Source organism: Musa acuminata, unplaced genomic scaffold, assembly GCF_036884655.1.
Source record: "Musa acuminata AAA Group cultivar baxijiao unplaced genomic scaffold, Cavendish_Baxijiao_AAA HiC_scaffold_129, whole genome shotgun sequence".
Taxonomy (NCBI): Eukaryota; Viridiplantae; Streptophyta; class Magnoliopsida; order Zingiberales; family Musaceae; genus Musa; species Musa acuminata.
In genome coordinates, this window is record NW_027020408.1 from 25,001 (window position 1) to 32,500 (window position 7,500).

Consider the following 7,500-nt stretch of genomic DNA (forward strand, 5'->3'; position numbering starts at 1 on the left):
AAGCCCGCGCAATATCGGCATTCCGATGCCACTCCTTTGCGAAATGGTAGGCTGATGGACTACTCCCAGTATACCCAATAGCCATAGTGTGCGGAGTCGACGGTTGTTGTCCTGTGATAATTTCGAAGGGGCTCTTGTTGGATGCAGAGCTCCGCTGCAAGTTGTAGGAGAATTGGGCGATGTCCAACAGCTTCACCCAATCTCGTTGATTGGCACTCACATAGTGCCGGAGATACTGCTCTAAGAGCGAATTTATTCTTTCAGTCTGACCATCCGTCTGGGGGTGGAGGCTTGTAGAGAAGTATAACTTTGATCCCAACAATTTGAATAGCTCGGTCCAGAACCGTCCCAGAAACCGAGCGTCTCGATCACTAATGATATTGTGTGGGACTCCCCAATACTTCACTACACCCTTCATCATCAGTCTGGCCGCCTCTTCAGCTGAACAGTGTAGGGGAGCAGCAATGAAAGTTGCATACTTTGAAAACCGATCGACCACCACAAGTATCGATCCAAGTCCCCCTACAGGTGGCAAGCTTGATATGAAGTCTAAGGAAATGCTCTCCCAAGGCCTTTCTGGTACGGGCAACGGCTCCAAAAGTCCCACCGGCTTCCGCTGCTCCACCTTGTCTTGTTGGCAAGTAAGGCATGTTCGAACATACTCCTCCACATCAATCCCCATTTTTGGCCAGTAGAAGGCCCTCTCCACGAGAGCCAACGTTCTGTGAATGCCGGGGTGTCCAGCCCAAAGGGAATCGTGACACTCTTTCAAGAGTTCACGCCTTAGATTGTCCACTCGGGGAACATAAACCCTATTCCCTTTTGTGTAAACAAGTCCCTCCTGGACCCAAAATCGTCGTGCTTTGCCTTCTTTGATGAGCTGCATCAGGATAACTGCCTGGGGATCACTATACAGTCCATCTCTGATTCGGGAAAGGAAGGTTGAGTGTAACTGACTTGCTTGGCCTCTGCCCTCCAGTTGTGCAGCATTCACGCACTCCACCTTCCGACTCAGCGCATCGGCCACGACATTCGCCTTCCCGGGCTTATATTCCATTGCCATATCAAATTCAGCCAGGAAGTCCTGCCACCGTGCTTGCTTTGGGGAGAGCTTCTTCTGAGTTTGGAAATAACTCAAGGCGATGTTGTCTGTCCTCAGCACAAATCGCGACCCAAGGAGGTAGTGTCGCCAAACTCGTAGGCAATGGATCACCGCTGTCATCTCCTTCTCATGCACTGGATACCGCCTCTCGGTCTCGTTGAGTTTACGGCTCTCGTAGGCCACCGGATGACCTTCTTGCATGAGTACTCCACCAATAGCAAAGTCCGAAGCATCTGTATGGACTTCAAAGGGCTCTCCATAGTTTGGCAATTTGAGCACTGGTTCTTCCAGAACAGCAGCCTTCAGATCTTGGAATGCTATCTCACATTTGTCAGACCACTTCCAAGGCTGCTCCTTCTTCAGCAACTCCGTCAGTGGGGTTGCCCGCTTCGAATATCCAGCAATGAAGCGTCGGTAGTAGTTGACGAAACCAAGGAAGGATCTCAACTCTGGCACCTTCTTTGGAGTTCGCCATTCCGCAACTGCTTGCACCTTCGACTTGTCCATCCGGATGGAGCCATCACCGATTCGGTGCCCCAAGAACAGGATCTCAGTCTGAGCAAAGTAGCATTTCTCCCTTTTTACGAACAAAGTGTTCTCCCTGAGAACCTTGAAAATCGTCCGAAGGTGCTTGACGTGCTCCTCGAGCGTTTGGCTGTAAACGACGATGTCGTCCAAGTAGACGACCACGAACTTATCCAAATACTCCTTGAATAGCTGGTTCATGAGAGTACAGAATGTTGCCGGAGCGTTGGTTAAGCCGAAAGGCATCACCAAGAACTCAAATGCTCCATATCTGGTCACACATGTAGTCTTTGCTTCGTCGCCTTCAGCAATGCGCACCTGCCAATACCCCGACCGAAGGTCGAGTTTTGAGAAATACTTCGCCTTGCCCAATTGGTCGAACAAGTCCGCGATGAGCGGGATGGGATACTTGTTCTTCACTGTTACTTTGTTGAGGGCTCGGTAGTCGACGCATAATCGGAGGCTCCCATCTTGTTTCTTCTGAAAGAGAACTGGAGCTCCGAAAGGTGCTTTTGAGCTGCGGATGAGACCACCGCTTAGCAGTTCACCTAACTGCTTTCTGAGTTCTGCCAACTCTGGCGGGGCCATGCGATAGGGTGGTCTCGCTGGAGGCTTCACTCCTGGCTCCAGCTCAATACTGTGATCCACGCCTCTGCGTGGCGGAAGAGTCTTCGGCAACTCAGGTGGCATAACGTCTTTGAACTCCTTCAGGACGTTGGCCACCACAGCAGGTTCTTGAATGGCTTCTTCATTGAGTGGCTCTAGCTTCATAGCAGCCACGAATGTTAGTTCGCCCTTTCGCACCCCTTTCTTCAATTGTAATGCCGAAATATGTTGGGGCTCCTTGGTTCCTCTCCGAGAGACGGGCACCACACAGGGGTCATCGCCTCCCATCATACATAGGGAATTCAAGAATGGCATCGGCACCAACTTCGCCGCGTGCATAAACTCCATTCCAAGGATCACTTGGAAGTCGTCTAGTGGCACGGCCATCATGTTGGTGGTTCCGCTCCAAGTCCCGATTCTGATGGGAACTCCCTTCGCCAATCCGAAGATTCGCCTGGCCTCCGAGTTCACTGCTTTCATTCGGCTTGGGCTCTTCTCCAATGTCAACCCAAGTCGCTGTGCTTCACGATCGGCTATGAAGTTGTGGGTAGCGCCCGTGTCCACCATTGCACGGGTCGTTTGGCCATTCAGCTTGATGTCCACATACATCAGTTCACTACTTCCTGCTTTTTGTGCCTTCGTCTTCATGTTCTCCCCCACTTGACCCCGCATAGCGTTCAACAAACGCATTGCTCCCATTCGGGGTCCTTGCGACTCTTCATCGTCGCTGCTGGATTCAGAACTGCTTGAGCTAAGGGCAACGGTTTTGCCCTTGTCCGATCGGGGAGGGTGGATGGAAGCTGTCAACGCGTTGAGTGCCTGCTTCTGTGGGCACTCCCTTACCATGTGCGGTCCTCCGCACAAGAAGCATCCTCCAGGTTTTGAGGCCTTGCCTTTTGGGTTCGGCCCTTTGTGGGAGCTCTTCTTCTTCTGTTCGCCCCCGAGCTCCTTCCCTCGAGAATGTTTTTGAGGGCGATTGCTTGAAGATTGTTTCCTTCTCGCTGGGTCTTCAGAGGAAACGAAGTCGGTGAGCCTTTCTGCAGCTGCAATTGCCCCGACCACGTCGGTAACATTCCTTCGATTCAGCTCTTGCTGAGCCCATGGTTTCAGACCATCAAGGAAACTGAACAACTTGTCCTTCTCGGACATGTCCTGTATGTCCAGCATCAGTGCAGAAAACTGCTTTACATAGTCTCGGATGGTGGTACTTTGGCGGAGTTGTCTCAACTTCCTTCTTGCGACGAACTCTGTGTTCTCCGGTAGGAACTGAGTTCTCAACTCCCGCTTCAAGTCTTCCCATGTGTCGACTCGACACCGACCTTGTTGGATTTCCTCCCAACGAGTTCGCCACCAAAGTTTCGCATCTCCGTTCAGATACATTGTTGCTATTGAAACTTTGGTATCTTCAGAATCGGGTCTCGTAGCTCGGAAGTATTGTTCCATGTCGAACAGAAAGTTCTCGAGCTCCTTGGCATCTCTGGCCCCTCCGTATCCATGGGGCTCAGGTGCCCTCAAGTTTTGTGGCGGTGCAACGCGGGTGTTGCCTCCTCCCGCATTTAGCGTTCTTGTGAGCATAGCCACCTTCGCCGTGAGTTCCGCCACAACATCTTGTAAGTGCTGCACGGAGTCCTTGGTGTCATCGGACAGTCGGTCGACTAGGGCCTCGACCTTGTCGATCCTGGACTCCGCTTCCTCTTGCGAGCTCTCTACCCCAACAAGTCTTTGTTGGCCATGGTAGAGTTCCTCCATGCTCGCTTCAAGAACATCCAGGCGGGTTTCCGCCGTCGTGAGTCTCTCCTTATGACTCTTTTTCCCAGTTAGCGCACCAGATTGCGCTTCCTCCGCTCGCGGAGAGTTGCCAACTTCTCGCTCATCCTGTTCGCTGCCGCGATCCTCATGAGCGGCTCCAACAGCATGAGAGCGAGTGTGCACATGCAGCCCACCTGCGGCTGCTTGGGGCAAGGGTCCGGCCTGCCCCGTCTTGCTTGATTCGCCACGATGCTTTGCCATGGCGAAGTTGCGAAGTTCGTTCGCTGTTCGATCGAAGAGCTTGCCCGCTCTGATACCACAATGTCACGACCTTAGCTGGAAGTGCCTAAGGCGTGCGGCACCCTTGCGGCCAAAGACGCGAACTTAGCTTGCGTTGCCTAAGTCGCGAGTCACCCGTGCGGCAAAGACGCGAACTTAGCTTTGCCTTGCCTAAGTCGCGCTTCGCCCTTGCGATCTTGCTCCGCAAGGATCAGCCCACTTTGTAACCTCTCGCAGGTCCCGAAGGACCTGTAAAAGAGAAAGAGAGTTAGATCGAAAGAACGAGCAACGGACACGTCCCGAAGTCTCGCGAAAAGGAAAGCTTTACAAGCAATTCGTCGAACACCTTGTGTGCACAAGAGAAAAGAGGGAGAGGGGGAAAAACAAGGCTTTCAAGGATGAACGAACAGCTGCAAGCCCACAAACAGCCGCTCACCTGGTCCCGGACGCAACACCAAGTTCCCGTAAAGGTCACGTACGAACTTGCGAAAGAGTGTTCAACGCCCGGTATATAACCGAAGCCCCATCCAGCCATGTGCCACCCGGGGGGTTCCTGGGTGCTGAGATGGCTGACATTTTGGTGAGCGGAGGCAGCACTCCGCTCACCTCCCGCGGCACGCGAAAACGAAGCCGTTTTGGGCTGTTTTGGGGCTGTTTTGCTCGGTTCGGTGAGCGATCGCTTTGCAACGCTGCAGCTTGTTCGAACTTACATATTTACAAGCAAAATGACCCAAAACCATGGGAAAACATGCTGTTAAGCAGCTGTACATGCGGGTGTGAGCGACGAACGGTTCGTTGAACGAAGTTGTTGCGGGTGCGCGACGACCGTTCGTGACAGGGTGGCACAGGGCTGGATGGGGCTTTCGTATAGCAGGGACGGTGCTGCCTCTCGCTTCGCTCGCTGTCCGCCGCTCGCCGCTCGCTCGTGCAGCCAAAAATGGCCAGTTTTGGCCCGTTTTTGGGCCGTTTTGGCCAGTTTTTGGCCTGTTCTTGCATTGCGCGGTGACCGTCGAGAGCGGAGCAAAACGTCAGCCATCTCAGCACCCTGGAACCCCCCGGGTGGCACAGGGCTGGATGGGGCTTTCGTATAGCAGGGACGGTGCTGCCTCTCGCTTCGCTCGCTGTCCGCCGCTCGCCGCTCGCTCGTGCAGCCAAAAATGGCCAGTTTTGGCCCGTTTTTGGGCCGTTTTGGCCAGTTTTTGGCCTGTTCTTGCATTGCGCGGTGACCGTCGAGAGCGGAGCAAAACGTCAGCCATCTCAGCACCCTGGAACCCCCCGGGTGGCACAGGGCTGGATGGGGCTTTCGTATAGCAGGGACGGTGCTGCCTCTCGCTTCGCTCGCTGTCCGCCGCTCGCCGCTCGCTCGTGCAGCCAAAAATGGCCAGTTTTGGCCCGTTTTTGGGCCGTTTTGGCCAGTTTTTGGCCTGTTCTTGCATTGCGTGGTGACCGTCGAGAGCGGAGCAAAACGTCAGCCATCTCAGCACCCTGGAACCCCCCGGGTGGCACAGGGCTGGATGGGGCTTTCGTATAGCAGGGACGGTGCTGCCTCTCGCTTCGCTCGCTGTCCGCCGCTCGCCGCTCGCTCGTGCAGCCAAAAATGGCCAGTTTTGGCCCGTTTTTGGGCCGTTTTGGCCAGTTTTTGGCCTGTTCTTGCATTGCGCGGTGACCGTCGAGAGCGGAGCAAAACGTCAGCCATCTCAGCACCCTGGAACCCCCCGGGTGGCACAGGGCTGGATGGGGCTTTCGTATAGCAGGGACGGTGCTGCCTCTCGCTTCGCTCGCTGTCCGCCGCTCGCCGCTCGCTCGCGCAGCCAAAAATGGCCAGTTTTGGCCCGTTTTTGGGCCGTTTTGGCCAGTTTTTGGCCTGTTCTTGCATTGCGCGGTGACCGTCGAGAGCGGAGCAAAACGTCAGCCATCTCAGCACCCTGGAACCCCCCGGGTGGCACAGGGCTGGATGGGGCTTTCGTATAGCAGGGACGGTGCTGCCTCTCGCTTCGCTCGCTGTCCGCCGCTCGCCGCTCGCGCAGCCAAAAATGGCCAGTTTTGGCCCGTTTTTGGGCCGTTTTGGCCAGTTTTTGGCCTGTTCTTGCATTGCGCGGTGACCGTCGAGAGCGGAGCAAAACGTCAGCCATCTCAGCACCCTGGAACCCCCCGGGTGGCACAGGGCTGGATGGGGCTTTCGTATAGCAGGGACGGTGCTGCCTCTCGCTTCGCTCGCTGTTCGCCGCTCGCCGCTCGCTCGCGCAGCCAAAAATGGCCAGTTTTGGCCCGTTTTTGGGCTGTTTTGGCCAGTTTTTGGCCTGTTCTTGCGTGGTGCGGTGACCGTCGTGAGCGGAGCAAAACGTCAGCCATCTCAGCACCCTGGAACCCCCCGGGTGGCACAGGGCTGGATGGGGCTTTCGTATAGCAGGGACGGTGCTGCCTCTCGCTTCGCTCGCTGTTCGCCGCTCGCCGCTCGCTCGCGCAGCCAAAAATGGCCAGTTTTGGCCCGTTTTTGGGCTGTTTTGGCCTGTTTTTGGGCTGTTCTTGTGTGGCGCGGTGACCGTCGTGAGCGGAGCAAAATGTCAGCCATCTCAGCACCCTGGAACCCCCCGGGTGGCACAGGGCTGGATGGGGCTTTCGTATAGCAGGGACGGTGCTGCCTCGCGCTTCGCTCGCTGTTCGCCGCTCTCCGCTCGCTCGCGCAGCAAAAAATGGCCAGTTTTGGCCCGTTTTTGGGCTGTTTTGGCCAGTTTTTGGCCTGTTCTTGCGTGCCGCGGCGACCGTCGTGAGCGGAGCAAAACGTCAGCCATCTCAGCACCCTGGAACCCCCCGGGTGGCACAGGGCTGGATGGGGCTTTCGTATAGCAGGGACGGTGCTGCCTCTCGCTTCGCTCGCTGTCCGCCGCTCGCTGCTCGCTCGCGCAGCCAAAAATGGCCAGTTTTGGCCCGTTTTTGGGCTGTTTTGGCCTGTTTTTGGGCTGTTCTTGTGTGCCGCGGCGACCGTCGTGAGCGGAGCAAAATGTCAGCCATCTCAGCACCCTGGAACCCCCCGGGTGGCACAGGGCTGGATGGGGCTTTCGTATAGCAGGGACGGTGCTGCCTCTCGCTTCGCTCGCTGTCCGCCGCTCGCCGCTCGCTCGCGCAGCCAAAAATGGCCAGTTTTGGCCCGTTTTTGGGCCGTTTTGGCCAGTTTTTGGCCTGTTCTTGCGTTGCGCGGTGACCGTCGAGAGCGGAGCAAAACGTCAGCCATCTCAGCA